Source organism: Lissotriton helveticus, chromosome 1_1, assembly GCF_964261635.1.
Source record: "Lissotriton helveticus chromosome 1_1, aLisHel1.1, whole genome shotgun sequence".
Lineage (NCBI taxonomy): Eukaryota > Metazoa > Chordata > Amphibia > Caudata > Salamandridae > Lissotriton > Lissotriton helveticus.
Window position 1 is genome coordinate 1,111,046,630 of NC_136057.1, and position 20,118 is coordinate 1,111,066,747.

The 20,118-nt window shown below is 41.6% G+C and overlaps 1 protein-coding gene across 3 annotated transcripts in view; it reads left to right on the forward strand.

The window, feature by feature from the left end:
* The first annotated feature begins 432 nt into the window (after nucleotides 1–432).
* NR1H4 (nuclear receptor subfamily 1 group H member 4) overlaps nucleotides 433–20,118 on the forward strand; it is a 479,217-nt gene continuing 459,531 nt past the window's right edge. Inside the window, exon 1 of one of the 3 annotated variants that reach the window (XM_078678713.1) lies at nucleotides 433–559. The gene's annotated coding sequence lies outside the window, so the exon portion shown is untranslated. Of the gene's footprint in view, nucleotides 560–1,026; nucleotides 1,091–20,118 lie in introns of those variants that run through there. The other 2 variants (XM_078678729.1, XM_078678721.1) reach the window with 2 other exon arrangements.

A 20,118-nucleotide genomic window follows, 5' to 3' on the forward strand; every position in this document is an offset into this window, starting at 1 on the left:
ACTGCAACACATGCCATATTTAAATTATAAGAATAGGGATTGAAATGATTTCATGGGCAGCTGAGAAGGCAGGTGTGCAGTATTATCTGAAATAATATTCTCGGCTGGATTACACAACATGTCCAATCAGATGGTATTAATGTTGACCAAACAGTTTGTGAATTTATTCCTATGGCGAATCCCTCTTTGCAGCCGTTTATTCCATGCTACTCAGGACTTCTTGTTGTAAAACACCCCCGTTATTCAGTTAGCGATCTATGCATTCATTCTGTCTGTAGTCTTTCAATATTTGGAAGACTTTTACTCCCGATATATGTTTAGACAGTTTCAAAGGGGGATCTGATTAATGATTAATGGACCGTCCACGTCTCTTGGTCAGTGAATCAATGGACATGGGCCAAAAACAGAACCTTATCACTGAACCTTTGTTAACACATGAAGAGCTACATGAAAGCGGCACACAAGAAGTTTTGGGGACAACCATCTTGCTGACAGTTGTTTTGAGCGAAAACAATTTCCAACTACTGCATCTAAAGAAAGACAGCAGAAGGATTACCTAGTAAGTAAAATATACACGTGCACGTTTAGAATACTGTTTGCATTTAGCCATGTTAAGAGGTGTTCATGTAATCAAACACCTAAATAGAATTTTAAACGTTGTAACATGCCCATCTTCTGAAAATACGATTACTATTGCTTGATTTTAACAGCTGCCCTACCTTTACAACAAAAGAGAAAGCGTACCACGGTGGTAATTTGATTAATGTTTCTTAAAGAGTATACTTTAGTGAATGTGTACACCCATATACACAAACACACACTCAAATCAACATATTACCTTCTAGTGCGCTGTAAAAGGTGTAATTCCGTTCTTTTTAAGGTTGTTAACTTGCTAAATTTAGATTTTGAGGCGATTTTAGAAGAACCGCGGCATTGTTAATCTCTGAGTGATTAATCACTAACCGAAAGATACTGCTTCTGTGTATTTAACTGTGCTTAGTTAGTCCAGAGTGTCATAATGCATTGCCAAGTTGATGAAAATGGCTGCTTTTCAAGTGGCGAGATGAAACCGGACTACACAAGATTTCAGGTCGGTATTTTTTTTTTATATATATGGAGAGAAAAAAAATGTCAATTTGTGTAGTTGGAAGCGTGATTTCAAATTAAAAATACTTCTAAGTTATATAAACTAGAAAAGTATTAAAGAAAAAAATAGTTTCCACATACATGTCACTTCAAAATAAAGATATTCATAATGGGTTAATAATATATTTATTCTTATGTGCATTAATATTCACCTGGCACATTTTTCAGCCTGAAGCAACAATTAGGATTGCCCTGAAGAGTGTGTAGGTTTTTACCGGGTCCAGTATACACCCCCTAGTCATAAAAAGATCACTATTGCAATGGTGAGAACACCAAAGTGTGCGAATGTGCTCTGTTCTAGCTTGAAATTAGCACTGGCGATGGAGCACAGTGACAAACTTCGAATTTATATGAGGATACAATGTTATGAAGCACGTCCATGTAAAGCTGGGATAGGAGCACCTTGTCCAACAGAAGGGGTGCAGCGTACCAGAGCCTAAATATTGTTCAAAATGCAACCCGGACACAAACAGAAGCACACATGACACAGATCCAAAACGGAGGCACCTTATCTGGCATTTCACAAAAGGGGGATTCGTCAACGTCTGCATGAACGGAGCAACACGCCAGGAGTCGGGTCCCACTCCCTTTTAGGATCTCATAAGCTCAGAAATTTTTGATATCGCCCAGTTGGACTCGAATCTTTGTATATGTCTCACAAGACCTCTGATCAAGTACCGAAGTTCTCTTAAACCATCACAACTACATAGACCTGTTGGGCTCTATATTTACTCTAAGCACCACAACCCAAGGCTAACCAGTGTCATGAGTATGTTCCTGGGAAACATTGTTGCCTTGCATTGCCAGAGAGCCGAATTCTGAAGGCCACCCATTACACCCTCGGGAGAAAGGGTGCAATGGGTAACCCTACTCAAAATACATTTCATTAGTAGACTGTCTATTATTTCTTTTGGCTGGTATAGGGCACCTGCCTAAAAGCCTTTTCAAACATTTTGGGCCTAATCTGAAACGGTGGTTTGGCCAGAAAAAATCCAGTCGACCCACTTCCAAATGTTACAAAATGGTTTGAGGACTGGAATCAACAATGGAGGCCAACAGGCCCTGACGATGTAAGGTCTTACCGTTTATGTGTAGTTGTCTTGACTGTTTATACGTGCAAGACCTACATGATGTGCATCTTTTAGAATACTTGCCTTGCTTTAGGACGAATGAGACTGCCCCTTCTCTCACGTCTACTTTGCATCTGCAACTTAACCTCTTTTGATGAAAGTGATAAGTTTAAATTGCCCCATAAGAAGGGAGTAAAATACTTGAAAGTAAAGCCATGCGGGCCTAGCGATTTGCTTGTTTTGGGTTATTTGTTGGTTTCATTACTTTATTTTCTTGTTTTGGTATCTTCAGAATCCTACTGTGGTCTCTCCATATGTTGCTTAGTTTTGAGGTGTTTATATAGCTTGCCTGTTCTCTTGTAATGGTAGGATTGGCAGTTTTCATTCCTGGCACCTTTGGTCTCTGGAATCCACGGGTTACTTGTTTTTAGTTTCCCATGGAAATATTTTACATGCCCTATTTATAAAAGTATAATGTATTTTGCTTAACGTAGGAAAATGCCTTATTTTACAAGATCACCACCAGTTTTTGGACTGATTCCGCTGTTTTTTTGACTTTGTGAACTGGGACTCTTCTAACCAGGCCCCATCAGTACTTAATTTGTAAAAACAAAAAAAAATAGGTGCCAGGGCCCTTGTCAGGAGTCCACTGCAAATTGAACCACACATTACCACTGCCAACGCTGTCAGTGACTTACACAACCTCTAACTATCCCACTCCTACACTTATGACAATTCAGTCTGTTTGAGACCCCCAAAGCTATAAGAATGGCTTGAGTGGCAGCTATTAGTTGTTTTTAATTTATATTGAACTAATAAACTACTGTTGTTCTGCTCATCTTTATATTTCACAAACAGCGGTACCATGTGGCAGCTGTCATAAGTTAGCATACACCATTTGATACCTTTACATTCACTTCGCCTCATACATTCTGAGCCATTGGACATACACATCTAGTCCTGATGGCTGAAGTTGTGAGTTCCATGGTATGAGGAAGCCCAGATGATGACAAGGGCGGTATCGGACAGCAGCTGAGGGGTATCCTTATATATTATGAGATATCCGATTTTGGCTTTAGACACACCTTCAGTATTTTCAAATCACATATAGTTTGTTGGTTCTTGCTATTTTTAGGTTTAAGGTTCTTTTCACTAGAGACCCATGGGCACCCTGCGTTTTCTAAGTATATTGTTGGGGGCTGTGTCCATGCGAGGTCTATAAATATGCCCCAGGGCCCTCTATTAGTGGCTTGTGTTAGCTGTCATAAGTGCCAGTGTTGGCAATTAAGTGCCGGTGCTGAGCACCGGAAACCACAGGCTCAAATGAAGCACTAGGCCCCAATGCATATGGTCCGACCCTTAAACCGAAATTGACAATACTCCTAATTGGCATATTTACCTTACCTATAGGTCCCTAGTACTAAGTATGCCCAAGGCCTGAGTAAAATGTTACTAGTGGATTGCAGCACCCATTATGCCACCTGCTATAGTTACAGTACAACCATGACGGCAGGCCTACAGCTGTAGCTTGTCTATGCAGTTTTAAAACTGTAAATTCAACCTGTGATCTGGGGTAACAAAAAACTTTGGCAGGCCTAAACCCTCCTATTAAAAAGTCGCCCCTAAGTAGGCCTTAAAGCCCATAAGGCAGGGTGCATGATATTTAAAAGATGAAGAACATATAAAAGTTTAATGGTAAGGCCTCAATTTTTTTTTCACTAAGGCAGGGTTAGCTGTTCCATAGGAAAGCACTGGGACACAATATTAACATTAATAATGTTATCTCTGCATAGGTATCAGGTTCGAAGTTCATTCTTGAACTTTTAAAAATTTGTATTCAAGCCCAATTCACTGGCAAAGCCAAATTTGTAATAAATATTTTGCAAAAGGTACTTTTAGAAAGCCACCTCTTCCCTGCCTAAAGCCTCTGGAAGCCTATTTGCATGACTTTCCATCTCTCACCCAGGAGCTGATTAGGCCACTGGATGAGGTGTGAATTCGCTCCCACAGCTGAGACAAAGGGGGAGGTTTTCTGTTTCTCTGACAGGATGACCATCTGGGCTGTGCCTATAAACTTAAATAACTTCAAAGAGGCCTGCCTTGTCACGGGCAGATGTAGCTAACACCTGACACTGTGCCCTTCTTTGTCACTATGGTCATCCAGGCACAATTGTCTGTGGGAAAGGAGCTGCCTCCAAAACCAATTGTGAGTGAACACAGAATAGGGTTTGCTCATTTCCCTGGCCACACCTCTAGGGTGGGCACAGGCACACTCTGTACAGAGGAAGAAAGGTTCTGCCATATTGGATGTAGGTAGCTAGGGGCACTGTGGGATTGTTTGCAGTAGGGCACACAGAAACTGCTGCAAATGTGGGTAGGGTTACCCTTGGGAACTTTTTCCCTTCAGGGTAGGGAGGGGCCAGGAATGACCCCCCCTACTGGCTGCTGCTAAACTGAGGTGAGGTTTGTATACTCTAGTGTGTTGCCCTAAGTGGGATGGCTATGCCCAGATGTGGGTCCTGTGCATACTGTGTCACCGCAACCAAGCTATACCCGGCTGATCAGCCCATAACAAGGGAGAAACTGGTCCTTGGTTGTGTTCCAATTCAGGGAGGACCTGGCAAGGCAGTTCAGGCTGGACATTTGTTAAATCAATTATTCTCTGTTTTTTATACATTGGAGTAGGATTTATATTGATTTGAGTTTTTAAATGTTTTGTACTGCTAAATGCTTAACACATTTTCTTTAATTTAAGTTTGTCTGTTCTGTGCTATAGCTATATATATAGCTTCCCGAGGTTGAGCTTGTGCCTAACTTACTGAAACTTTTACTGGACATAACAAAAATAGTGACCTTACTGCTTGTTGTGGACTACTATCTACCCCATCTAATTATCCACTTTCTCACACATAGGCTCAGCAATGCATATTTGTCTTTATCTGAAAACAAGAACTTTTAGTTAAACCCGAAAAATGACCATTCAATGGCTAATACTCTGTGAACAATTTCCCTGTCCTCCTTTAAACAATTAACTCTTCTTATAACGGTTTAGTACAATAATCTTTTCTTTATTTCTTTAAAGATTAATTCTTTGATTCGTCTTTGCATGATAGCCTCAAAGGCATTCCCGATTACCAATTCTGAGATTTTACTAGGTAATTTAGCCTTAAAACATTCCTTCATGTATGATTTTATTTTGAGTGTAGCGTAGGAGGGAACCAAGAAGACTGCATAGGCGAGAGGCCCTGTCCTAGCTGACCCCTGCCACCAACTTCCATTAGAATCCTGGGCTCTGCAGACACAGCCTAACAGTGTTGGAGACTGGGGAATTCCAGTCAGAACAGAAGAGAAAAAAAAGAGACAAAGCTTTAGTGAAGGGAGATTGGTCCTGTGAGAGGCAGTATTGCCCCTGATGTTACTGGACTAGGAGGCAGTTGATCTAGAGGATGCAGAGGAAAACAACAGGAGGACCACTCTAGGCATGGAATACATAGTGGTGGTCTGGAAATGAATCCGATAGATTGAGGTCCTAGCCACCAAACGCCTGAAATTGGGTAGTGTTTCCCTATGAAGGACACTTGCAGTATGACATTTTCCATACAGAATAGCTGCAGTATTCAGTCATGGGGTTAGCTAACATCCAGGGAAACCTGCCAACCCTAGGTTTTTTTGATAACTAGGGGCCCATAGAAATACAGGGCAGAGTGGCTTGCATGGATTCCAGCAAGCTTTTTTGCTCAGAATGCCCTTCTAATGTCAAAAATATGCCTAACAAAATACAAATTCCTTTGAAGAATGCTGCAGTATTCAGACTAATGTTTGGCCATCACCCAGGGAATGCTACCAACCCTTGGAATTTCAGAAAAAAGACCAGTGAAATCCATACTGTAGCCTTGAGAAGACTACCTTAACACTACATTGACTTCACATGTTTCCAGTTTGACCAATTTATATCCAATACAATGGGCCCATGTAAGAAATTAGGTTACTGGTTGGGGGAGGAGGGTGAACCCCAACTCAAGCAGGAACGACAATCCTTGTCATGGTGAAGTCACAAGCAAAACAACAATAACCTGTGCTAAACCCTGGGGTTGTATAGCACAGAGCAGTCAGTCTTAAATCAGAGGCAATGTGTAAAAATATGTGTGCAACACTTCAAACAGTAACACAGTGAAAACACACTACAAAAGAATCCCATACCAGTTTAGAAACACAGAGTAATTTTTTTTTATAAATCACACAAGGCCAAAATGACAAACATTCAATCAGGAGAACCGGAGATATGACACTTTAATGATTTCAGAAAAAATAGCGCCCCTTACCACAAAGTGCCAAATGTTGATATCTGGGCGCTTCGGCCAAAGTTAGAAGTTGAGACCGACCACAATGGGGTAGGAGCCAGCTACAGGGACCCAGTTAGTCCTGCCGAACAGAGTACCTTAGATTCTGGTTGTGGAGCATTGCGAGGTCCCGCACTGAGGATATGTCAGTTCCGAGGAGCTGTGTTGTGAAATCCTGCATGGTCGTAGAGGATTCTGTTGAGGAGGGCCTGCAATGTGAAGTCCGGTGTTAGGGATGTGTCGCACAGTCAATTCCAAAGAGCTGTGAGGCTGCGATATGAGAACCTGCATCATCATTGAGTCTGCTGTTAGCAAGAAATTTTGCAATGTAACTGCTTGCATCAGGAAAGCTATACACAGGCATCGGCTCTGATGCGGGCTGCGAGGTTGCTACGGAGTCCTTAGCTTTGGGAGAACCCTCACAGCTGAGGCGATGTTGGGGTTCTGCTCTGGGTTGCACCACACAGCAGAGGAGATGCATTGGTTCTGTTGGGTCTATAGATGAGCTGGCAGAGGACCTTCAGATCCATTTCCAAGGGTCCAGGACTAGGGTAGCACCACTTGCCAAGGTAGGACTCACAGATGGTAGATCCCAGGTGCTAGTTTCAAGGTTGTTTGAGCCTTCTGTCCCTGAGGCTGTAGTCAGGAGGCCAGCCAACTAGCCCTTGAAGTCAATTTGGGGTCCTGGGTTCAACAGGTGTAGGTCCTGTCCTTCTTATCCAGATAAGAGGGCAGGAGACAGCAGATAAGCACAACAGGGCACGCTGTCCTTCAGAGCTGGAGTCCAGCAGAGGGATAGTCCTTCCAGCAGCACAGCACCCCTTCTTCCTGGAAGATTATCCACAGGTCTAGAAGTGTACTGGAGACGCAGTGTCTGAGGTCCAATATTCATACCTTATTCTACCAAGTGGGGCAAACTTCTAGAGGTTTTCCTTTGAAGTCCCCAGGCATCCTGCCTACCTTTTCCTGGTTCCAGACTAATTACAGGGAGGTATGCATCCCTTTGTGAGGAGGCAGGACACAGTCTATTCAAGTTTAAGTAGTGTAAGTAGGGCTGTGCCCTTGTTGTATTTCTATCTAGGACCCTAATTCGATATTCCTGATTTATGCCTTTATGTGGTTATAATAAATAGTATCCTTATAAAGGCATAAGAATCATATCCATATTTAGTCGTAGCCCATGCAGTCCAAATTAAGCAAGGCTACTTCCCCAGACTCCTAGAGAGTACAACGAGTTCTTTAAACAAAGCAAACCTCCAGCAACCTGGGAAATTCCCATGCTTCTGTTTTGATTTGTCCTAGAACTCCTGCGAGCACTGAAAGAACGGCCAGTTCTTAGTGACATCTTTATTGACGTCTTATGTCCAACCTTACGTCAAACCCGGCACCTTTCAGGTATAAATATACTAACGTTGCCTTAAGCAAACACACGGTGGTTTGGAGCAGAGCGGCTATCTACTTGCCCGAGAGCCCAGCTGATGCGAGAGCCCACGGACGCCGCCCCTCCCTTTTGACGCACTGAGAAAGACGCTGTCTTTTTCTCCAGCCGAGAAAATCCAGCTCCGGTGTTTCCAGCCGCCCTCGCGGGTTGCTGGGATATCGAGTCCTGCGAGAGACATACCAGACCTCCTGCTTTCTATTGCCCAGGTACGGAGCTGACTAAACCCTTAAAGAAAATTCTGGACCCCGATTCTTGGCAAAACCAACTTAACTCAAACTGCTACTTACTTACTCCTTCCCACGCATTCGGATTAGGTCAGGTACACCGGGGTAGGCGTATTTAGAAGCACCAGTTAAGTACGTTAGTCAATGTATATATGTATCTATATATTTTATCCATTTTAAAGTATCATATGGCTAAGAAACCATATCAATGCTTTTACAGTATTATTTCATAATACTCCTTTTACTGTACGCACTTTACTTTATGTTAAGTATTGCATTTGTGGCAATTCATTTCTCTTGCATGAGAAAGAAGATTGCTCAATAAATAACACCTTTTATTGAAAACGCCCGTCTCTTCTATTTTCTGCACTCTGGTGAAACTAAGTATGCACGATTGACTGAGTAAAATAGCTGTCTATTGTTTTCACACGACTCTAGAGATGCACTCTTATTCTGAGGGAGCAAAGTTGTCATGTTTATGGTTGTCAGAAGCTAATCCCTTCTTGTCTATCCAGGGAAGTTAAACTCCTCCTTGTTTATTCGATAAAGTTTCTAGTGACCTCTGAGCTAGCTGGCAAAACTAATTAAGTCTAATATAGTCAGTAGAGACCTAGTCGACCTCAGTCCTACGTCTACACGGCTGTTTATATTATTCCAATGCGCAGAGCCTATTGGGAATATAGGAACTACACTACATGGCGCCCAACGTTTGGTAAGGCGATAATCTAACGCAAGACACTAGAGTAACTCAGTTGTGCTTTTTCACACAGAACCCCTTTTCCCGTAAAAACTCCAAAAGACGTCTGGAGTGGGTAAAAGGTTAAAATCCGCCGGAACTTAGTAGGAAGAGGTTCCTATGTATTGTTTTTGGTTTAGTCAACGTTGAAGGATACAGTGTTCCAAAATATTGTGCACCTAATCTTTGTTTCCCTTGAAACTTGATCTGCAACAAAAAACGTTCTGTCAGTAAAATGCCTGACGGAGACGAAGAAAGAGATGCTACAGCGTCTCAACAGTTGTTGGATGACACGAATATCCAACAGAATGACCCGAATACTATTTTCATTCTAGCAAATATAAGATGAAGTATAACTATTAAACGTATAGAAAATGGACTATCATCACGAGGTGGTACAGATATATTCGTGGTAAAGGCCCATGAATATCGGCAGACAGAGGTATTCTATTCATGGATACACTTTCCAGCAGCAAACGCTGTAACAAAAGAATTCCACTATTACAAAATAGAGGAACCTCCGGATGAATACACTCCTTTCGAGGAAGTTGAAATCCCATTAAATTACCAAGAGCACCTGCTCTGGTTTGAAGGCGCCCTAAAACGTAAAAATCACATCACCAGGCTCGGTCCACTAGGTAGACCAGGAGCCACGTGGCCGGTTCTAGCCAGCTACACACCAGAACCTGACATTGAAAAAATGCCAAGCGAAGAACTCTTAGTTAAAATAAAAGAATTAACAAAGGCATATAGAGAGTTAGTTCAATTGGCAATGGACGATATAACTTATCTCCAGAAATTGAAAGAAACAGATATAGCAGAACAACTTTTTGAACTTGCCAGAATCATAGAAAAATCCTATGAAGAACTAGGTAGAGATAGTTTGGGTGGGAAACCGGTAAAACACCAACTAACTGAAAATCCTGAAAAAACTTTTATTAAAAATAATCTAAACACTCCAAAAAAGAGTTGGGATGGTAATAAACAATCCACTCCCAAAGAAAAAAGATTCCAGTCCAGAGGAAGGTCTCCTCAACGGAGAGAAAGATCTCCGGACCAAGGACACAAGTCTCCCCAGAGGGAGCCCTCTCAGAAAAGATACAACCTTAGAGATAGGGATAAATTGAGAAAACCTGATAGATATTAAGATATTGATACACGGCCCTCTCGATCTTTTCAGACTTCCTCACAGAAATCGGAAAGAAGAGGCCGGTCAGAATACAAGGAAGAGCACGTCAAGTCCAAAGACAAAGAACCTGCTCATCAAAGTAAAAAATTACAATTTCCAAGAAAGAAGGTAGCCAGTATTAAAATAATTAAACATGCCGAGGATACTGAGGACACAACTGAAAAACGGAGAGTGGGCCCAGACAATGCTAGACAGCGCAGCAGAAGTGACCATAGCTCGCAAGATCCTGATGAATCTTCTGGAGACAGTGGACACGAATGAATACATTCAGGTGGAAACTGCAGATACCAGAGTTAGCAAACCTCATAAAATATACGAAATAACACTGCGTATATTGGGATAACTTTTCGAAAGGCTATGACATCCTTTTAGCTGAGAAAGACTGGCCACCAGAGTTTGTCAGGGAGTGCCCTCATGGCGAAGAAATGATTATGCCTGTCTTCTCAAATCATATTTCAACTCATAAAAAATCCATATATGCAAGAAAATGGGCAGTGGCCCAAGCTCCTGCATTTTACAAAAATCATGTAGGATGGGATGAGGACTCTCCTCCTCACAAAATCCAGTTAAAAAGTCAACCCACTGCACAAAGGCAGTACCCAGTTAAGCAAGAAGCTAAAAAACAAGTCAGGGAGATCTTAGATCAACTTGAATACCAGGGGGTGATTGAAACATGCACCTCACAAATGACCAATCCTTTGTTTCCAGTCTCCAAGCCAGACGATTCATATCGTCAAGTTTTGGACTACAGACACTTAAACTCCTGTTGCAAAAAATTTGCAGTAGAAAACTCACACAGTGCAGCACTAATGAATAACATCGTGCGCAAAAAATACAAAATGACATTAGGCATCTCTAATGGATTCTTTTGTCAAAACATTGCACCTGAGAGCAGGTATTTGACCGCGTTCTCAATCATGGGGTTGCAGAAACACTTCTGTCGACTCCCACAGGGATTCAAGAATAGCCCAGGATTATTCTCAGCAAGAGTAACAGAGTTACTACAAATATATGATGATGAAGCATTATCTTATGTCGATGACATCTATCTCACAGATGATGACCTGGAGACTCACTTCAAAAGAGTGAACACCATAATACTTGGTTTCGCAGCTGAGGGTTACAAATTCAACTTTAAAAAGTCAAGAATTGCCCATCTAACTGTCCTCTTTCTAGGATATGAATTATCAAGTGAAGGCAAAAGCCTAGCAGACAACTTCTTAGAGAAGTGTGCTGTACTCCAAGCACCTAAAACGCTGAAGAACTCACAATCAATACTAGGTTTCCTGAATTTCTGAAGAACATACATTCTAAATTATGCAGAGAGGGTTAAACCTCTCTATGAATTAATAAAACCTGATTTCAAACCAATCAATTGGACTCAGAAACACACAGAAATTTTAAGATCATTGCAAACAGACATGTTAGCTAAAACTAAATTACAAACTCGCGAAAACATACGCAACCTTGTAATCCGAGTCATCCCAGGAAGATGCGGATTCACGTACCTGACCTCTAATGAGGGAGAAACGGTACCAATAGCTTACAAATCACACTTGTACACACAAGCTGAAATGAAATTCAGTTCTACTGAAAAAATTCTAGTAGCGGTTCACACTGCTGTAGCAAAAGAAAGAGCCCAAGCCCAAGGCAGAACAATAACTGTTTTAACAGCAGAATCAGCCCTTGAGGCATTAACAAGCCCACACAATTTGACTGCTGTGGCATTAGATCCAAAATGGATACAATGGAAAAATTATCTTGCTGCAAAAGACATGAAATACTATTTTGACCCGAAAATGAAAAAACTAGAAAATCTAGAATATGAAGAAGAATATCCTCTGCGAATCGAAATTCTGCCTCCGGAACAGTACACATGTGCCATCTACATGTGAAGTTTTGCACAACCCTACGATGTAGAGAAGAAATCCTACAACGCAGCGTGCGCGATTGTTAAAGGTCGCTGGCGCTTTGGTAAATTCAGACCAATAGTCACCAAAACTGAATCACTCAGAAACTGCTCAACTCAGCGAGCTGAAATAAGATCTTTAAAGATGGCGCTTGAAAATGCCGATCGCGAATTCCCCATACTGATAGTGTGCGATTTGCATTACTGCGTCAAATCTTACAACAATGACTTGCAGAACTGGGTTCAAAACGATTACAAAGATGACACAGGTGCCACAATAAAGCATAAAAAGCTTTGGGGACGGGTAGTTCTTTTGCAGAAAGAACTACAAAAGACTCACGTGATACATACACTGAGTCATCAACGTGATGGCGTTCACGTTGCAGGGAATTCATTGGCTCACAGAGCCACAGAGGAAGCGGTTCAACCGGCTTCCGTAGCCACAAAAAAGCGTTCAGAAAAATACATAGATGGATGAACTATGCTGGCGGTAAAAGCGTCTTTAAAAGGCGACTATGCAGCATTACCTCTGAACTATCCACTCAGTAATACATACATAATTGATGCAAACTCCGTTCCTTTTGCTCAAATCCCTGGAGTGGGGGATAGAGTAATTCCAAACACGAACAGGAGAGTCTTTTTAATAGCAGACGCACGCATGGGATTGGGTCTAAGGCACCGAGAGATCAAGGAATCTCAGAAAGAATTACAATCAGAATACTGGTGGCCGGGGATGAGCCTGCAACATTACAAATTTGCAATGGGCTGTCAAAACTGCAACAGAGATCGCAGTCGCGAACCGACCGGAGTAATGCCAGGACCCTTCTTTTAGAAAGCATAAGGCTATCTATACGCAAAAATCCAGCAGGAGAAATGCGTTCCATTAATGTTTAAGACTAGATTCACTTAAAATGTAGACCCCAGCGCTCGGCTGACGCCAGAACTGTTATAAAAGATTTGCAAGTCTTTATCGGCACATACGCAATTAGCATGCTACATTCTGACCAGGGTCATGCGTTTAGCTCTAGGGCTTACAAGGAGGCCATGGCCAGCATGGGCATTGCATTGCGGTACTCTTGTCCCTTCCATCCTGAGGGAAATGCGGTAGTAGAAAGAAAAAAATGGGACATAAAGCAATCTATAACGGCGAGGGTATTAGGTTTGGGTGATGGGTGGGTCCAACATTTAACAAGTGTCCAACGTAGTCTTAATAATCTGCCAAGAAATTCTCTAAAAGGTCTCAGTCCGTACGAACTATTGTTCGGTACTAGAATGTATATTCAGGATCTTGATAGTCACACTTCAGTGGTAGAAGAAAAATGCTTTGACATCAAAGACCGTTTGGCTGTTTTACAGGACTCAAATGAAACAAGAAGGAACCTGAGCAACATAAAGTTAAAACAACAGCCAACAGCCACTGAAGAAAAACCACCTGTCCCAGCAACACCTGTCTGGATTTCAAAGATTGGGGATCTGGTCAGAGAGAAGATCGTGGTGAAGAAGGAATTTGGGCCTTCTTACAGAAAAGCAGTACCTGTCTTAGCTGTCAGCGGATCAAGATCAGTTGTACTACCACCCCTTGCTGGTAAAAAGGAGAACCAAGTTGTATCCATCGACCTGGTAAAACCACAATCATGTGGCCAATAATAAGTAGTAGGCCCAGTGGACTCCCAAGAAATAGCAGAGTACCAAAATTTGCTACAATCCAAGAGGTTCAAATTGAGAGACTAATCACTTTTGATAAACCTGCAGTGAATAAAAAAGGACTATGCAACAATGCCATGGAACTTGTGCCTCTTGAAACCCAAATTGCAACAGTTCGTCAAGAAACACCAGTCTACAACGATGTTGCGTCAGACTATGCTAATGAAACAAAGAAAAATCCAAAAGCAAATTAAAATTCGGAAGCAATTCCAACAATTGGCAGAACTGCATCTGGCTACTTCATCAATTTCGATGACTTTTCTGAAGATTCAAGCGAGCCTGAAGAAACGCCAGCAACAAAATCTTTCAAAGACAAAGTAACTGAACTCTTTCATCAACTCAAAGAAACCTATCTGATTTCTCCATGGATTGAATTTTGGATTGTGTTAGGTGTACTTTTCCTCCTGCTTTGGCTCATCATGGTTCTTTGTTTGGGAAAATTAATTGAAGGAAAATACAGTACAATGGACACAGCAAGTCAGAACATCAACTTGGTCCTAAAACCTCACAAGTCATCTCACATCGAGAAAAGAGAACTATCATCAGTGAACGTCACAGCCAATCCAATACCCGGTGGGGTAGCATGGGACAGAACTGAATTTGACATTTTTGGCCCGATTGAGCTCTTGAAATATCCACATCAGTTCAAGGTTTCATTAAGTGACTTTGTAAAACCAAGTACTTTCTCTGATGATTGGGACTTTGAAAATATTAATAATATGATGTCAGATTTAGTAATGTCAGCAAAATTTACAGAACATGATTATTTACAGGGTTCATCAAATTATGAAGAAATGTACTGTTATAATCACTTTGGCCATCACTATTTGCATAAATCTGCACAGCCTAGAAATGTTTATAATTATAACCGATGGGAACATTGTGCAACACCACCTAAAAGCAACTCAAAAACATTCTATGAGAAATTCCCATACTTCTCAGGGTTTAACACAAGTGATGCAGAAACGTTTTATTTTAAAATGTTAAATAAGACAGGAATGAAAACAATGTTGACAAATACTAAATTGATTTATTCTGAAACATTTTATGAAAAAATGACTACATTCGGTTTTGATTTCTGGAAAAACAACATTGAAACAAAAACCATCTGGGGTACAAAAGAATGGCAGGTCCAAGGTCTAGAAGCATTATTTAGAGCCTGCATGATCCCAGAACAAATAATATTCCTGAATGACACCATTCAACAGACAACCTGTCTTGGCCTAGCCAAGATTAAAGACTCAAACAAACCGTCCATTCCAAAGCCCACACCTGATAGTAATAGCACTACAGACGTGGAGATAGACGTATCCCATATTTTACACCAAAACAGAACACATCCTGATTGGAAAAAATTATTGATCTGGCCCACAGACACAAATAACTGTCAAGATAGATTCCTGAACAAAATACAGGGGTTAAAACTGAACAGGCCAGACCCAAGATACTCCCAGAGACAACATCCAGGGATAGTTACAACATACAGTGTAAGGAAACCATGCCTCGAATGGCTACAGAAATCCACACTGGCTGAAATTAAGCAACACTTGACTTTACTTAAAGACGGTGCTGACTTGCGTGATTTCATACTGGGACCATGCAAACAGCATCAAAAACGTTTCATAGCGGCCGGTATATACGCTGCTTACAACGAGGCTTGGAAAGAAACACAAATTGAAACAGCAGAAACAATACGAGAAATTGATCGTATTAATTTGGAAAAATCACTTTCTGTTGTGGAGAATGGGTTAACGACTCTGTCCTCCAGAATATATTCACTGGACAGTATTGTATCATCTGCTATTGATATAATAGAGCAGGACTTACTAATGTTACAACATGGTCAGTCCCAATTACGTTCTATTGTACAGCTTGGCTGGACGTTGCAAAATCTGCGTTCAGGCTACGTGCCATGGCGTTTAATCAACGTAACGTCATTATTCTCTATCTTTAACCTTACTGATAAACAAATCAGTTTGGCACAAAAAGGAGCACACTATACGATTCTGAGCATTGAAAAACTTGAGAGATTACCATTGACAATGTCAGAAAGACCTGTCATTGAATGGATAATACACGGTATAATTACAATTCCGATAACAACTTTCCAGTTTAAATATTGCCAAGAGTATATACCAGCGGGCCAGTATGAAAGGTTGGGTAAAGGCTACATCAAGTCTACATGGAAACTACCTTATACACACAAATGTTATAACAAAAAGAAAAAGGAGATATTTCTTAGTGGTAACAATTGTAAAAATTCACTAAGTGGTACACTCCTGTGTCAAGGTATTAACTTGCATGGGGCCTGCGAGGGGTCTTCGAATAACCTTTCATGTCACCTGCACGGCACTCCTGCAAAACAGATAGAGCCATTTTTCAGACAGCTTTCCAACGGCAGCTATGTTCTAATAAATGACCACAGCTGTTGTGGCATGGTGCCAGGAAAAGCCTATCTCGTCGGCGTTAGTTCAATGGTCACTTGCTGTATGCAAGTATTGTATCCAAACAGCACTCCAGACATGGAGGCGGCGATATGGCCTTATTTGAATATCTCTTCTATTCGAATTGATACTTTAAGCAGAATGAAATCCATTCTTTTACAGACAACTGTGCGTTTGACCTCATCTAAAGAAACGTATGATCTGCAAGTCGCAAGGACAACAGCAGAGATACATTCCTTATTATCAACCAATTGCCCCATGCATTTCGTAGAAATGTTGAGCCAAATCTTAAACATGTCAGATACCAGTGGCATCGCACATGTATTTAAGACAATTTTTTCGGGACTGTTGACACCGTTTGAAACAGTTCTGGGCATCTTTCTCAATTTTGTCCATTCTGTCTTTGGCGGCCTACCTCTACTTTTGGGACTCCTAGCAGGAATTTTATTTTTGATTCTTCTGCTCCGATATGGCAAGCCAACCCGCAGACAAGACTCCAGCAACGATGGAAGAAACGATCCTAGCAATACGCTACCGGGACCGCATAACTAAAGTCCTTGGATAAGAGATCTGAATATGACCTGGTTTCTTTCATTCAGACCAATCTGGCAAAATTGCATCTTACCTGTGCTTCGAGTATGTGGCAGTGGAGTACGAGATGAGAGCAACATCACACAGGTACAACCTTCTGTGAGCATTGCTGTGAGCATTGCTGATCCTGACATCGATGATAGCAATCATTCTCACCCATGCACTGTTACAGCATTTTCAAACTTGGTCGAACTTTCACCTGATGTCGTAGACCAATTTTTTGCGAGTCTGTCTGAAATGATGTTCTTCCCTGAACAGAAAGAATAACTTTTAAAGCAACGAGCACACAGCGTTCCTTGAACTCTGAATTCGGCCTTCAGCTTTGATAAACAAAAGCTACTGAAAACATTTGGAACTATATTTTCCCCTGAAAGCGAAATTATTTTTTTCTCACTTCCAAAATATTTACCTTCTTCTGGCACAGAGTACTCTGCTTAAAGTAGAACTATTCTTAGAGAACAGAGCTTCTGATTTAGGAACTCTAGAGACAATATTTTACCTCAGCCTCTAGCAAATGTACAGCATTTGTATTATTATGTGATGGAATGGTCTCGACCTTCTCTTCTGTATTAAGAGCCATTTCATGTGTAATTTTCGCAATTCATTCAGCTGATATATACATATGCATTTTTAACAGAATGATACCACTGCTTGAAAAGCGTACAGTACCAATACTCATTTTCGTGTATTTACCATATACCATTTCAAACGCGAATTATGTATTTTAGGGTGGGTTGGAAAACACATGCACCATTATATGTTTACTATTGCTTAGTTTTAGTAATGAGGGACATTAGATCGTGGAGTTGGTGTTGTATTTCTATCTAGGACCCTAATTCGATATTCCTGATTTATGCCCTTATGTGGTTATAATAAATAATATCCTTATAAAGGCATAAGAATCATATCCATATTTAGTCGTAGCCCATGCAGTCCAAATTAAGCAAGGCTACTTCCCCAGACTCCTAGAGAGTACAACGAGTTCTTTAAACAAAGCAAACCTCCAGCAACCAGGGAAATCCCCATGCTTCTGTTTTGATTTGTCCTAGAACTCCTGCGAGCACTGAAAGAACGGCCAGTTCTTAGTGACATCTTTATTGACGTCTTATGTCCAACCTTACGTCAAACCCGGCGCCTTTCAGGTATAAATATACCAACGTTGCCTTAAGCAAACACACGGTGGTTTGGAGCAGAGCGGCTATCTACTTGCCCGGGAGCCCAGCTGATGCGAGAGCCCACTGACGCCGCCCCTCCCTTTTGACGCACTGAGAAAGACGCTGTCTTTTTCTCCAGCCGAGAAAATCCAGCTCTGGTGTTTCCAGCTACCCTCGCGGGTTGCTGGGATATCGAGTCCTGCGAGAGAGATACCAGACCTCCTGCTTTCTATTGCCCAGGTACGGAGCTGACTAAACCCTTAAAGAGAATTCTTGACTCAGATTCTTGGCAAAACCAACTTAACTCAAACTGCTACTTACTTACTCCTTCCCACGTATTAGGCTTAGGTCAGGTACACCGGGGTAGGCGTATTTAGAAGAACCAGTTGAGTACGTTAGTCAATGTATATATGTATGTATATATTTTATCCATTTTAAAGTATCATATGGCTAAGAAACCATATCAATGCTTTTACAGTATTATTTCATAATACTCCTTTTACTGTACGCACTTTACTTTATGTTAAGTATTGCAATTGTGGCAATTCATTTCTCTTGCATGAGAAAGAAGACTGCTCAATAAATAACACCTTTTATTGAAAACGCCCGTCTCTCTATTCTCTGCAGTCTGGTGAAACTAAGTATGCACGATTGACTGAGTAAAATAGCTGTCTATTGTTTTCACACGACTCTAGAGATACACTCTTATTCTGAGGGAGCAAAGTTGTCATGTTTATGGTTGTCAGAAGCTAATCCCTTCTTGTCTATCCAGGGAAGTTAAACTTCTCCTTGTTTATTCGAGAAAGTTTCTAGTGACCTCTGAGCTAGCTGGCAAAACTAATTAAGTCTAATATAGTCAGTAGAGAACTAGTCGACCTCAGTACTACGTCTACACTGCTGTTTATATTATTCCAATGTGCAGAGCCTATTGGGAATATAGGAACTACACTACACCCTACTCTGACCCACTTTCCTGCCGGTAAGGGCCCATCCATGCACACCTAAGCTCGCTATTATGTGTAGCTGTTTAGGAGGAATACACACAAAGTCCAACTGTCAGCTACACCCTGTCATGTTACTTAGGCATAGGCTACAGACACTACATGGCTAGGGCAGGAAGATGCCAACTTTCTAAAAGTAGCATTTTGATAATTGTAATTTAAAATCCAACTTTACCATAAGAGAGGATTTGTCAATACTATTCCAAAGATGCCAAACACGAACTGGTCACCTGCTTCATTTGGAAATCACAGCTTATTACGTGTAATAAGGTTACTCCAATTGTATACGATGGCAGAGGCAGGCCTTGCAGTAGTGTACAACTAATACAACAGCTTTTTACTACCAGAACATGTAAAGCTTAAAATATCATGTACTATTTTTTAAATTCATTTCACCCTGCCATCTAGTCTGTCCAGGGCCTAACCTAGGGGTGGCTTATATGTATTAAAAGGAACGATTTGGGCCTGGCAAAAGGTTTATTTTGGAGGTTGAATGGCAGTTTAGAACTGCACACACAGGATGCAATGGCAGGCCTGAGACACATTTTTTTTAAAAACTTCTTTTTATTGAGTTGATTCATGAGACATGAAGCAAGTAACAACCATCATCCCAGACGGTGCAGCCACATATCGGCGATTGATGGATTAGCTCTTTCCCGACTCTGCGGCTATCGAGTAGCTTCCTGCAGTTGAGTCTCCATCCCTATATCCACCTCCCTTCCTGGGGCCCCTCCACTTTAGGCCTATTTCAGCACTCCATGTCCTCTGCTGCCCCATGTGGTCCCCAAACTTTCTCAATCTTCCACAGGCAACCCCTAGCATGGTAGACCAGTTTTTGAGCCCTCATGCACCAGTCCTGCACCCTTTCCCAGGTGTGGACTAATTGGGTTCCGCGCTGTTGCCACATTGTGATCACGTCTCCTCTGGCCACATTACAAAATAGGAGTGTGTAATGGTCCAATGTTTGTTCCCCCCAGATGCTCAGAGTAATCACCTGTGGGGTGAGTTCCAAGATGACCTCCAAGACTGCAGGCAGCCTGTTGCCTATTTTTCTCCTTTAGTTCTGGATCTTGGGGCATCCAGTGTGTGGACCAGGGTGCCCACTGTCTGCACCCCCTTTAGCAAAGATCTTAGTCAACTCGTCCCATGCGGAACAGCCTGGCTCTGGT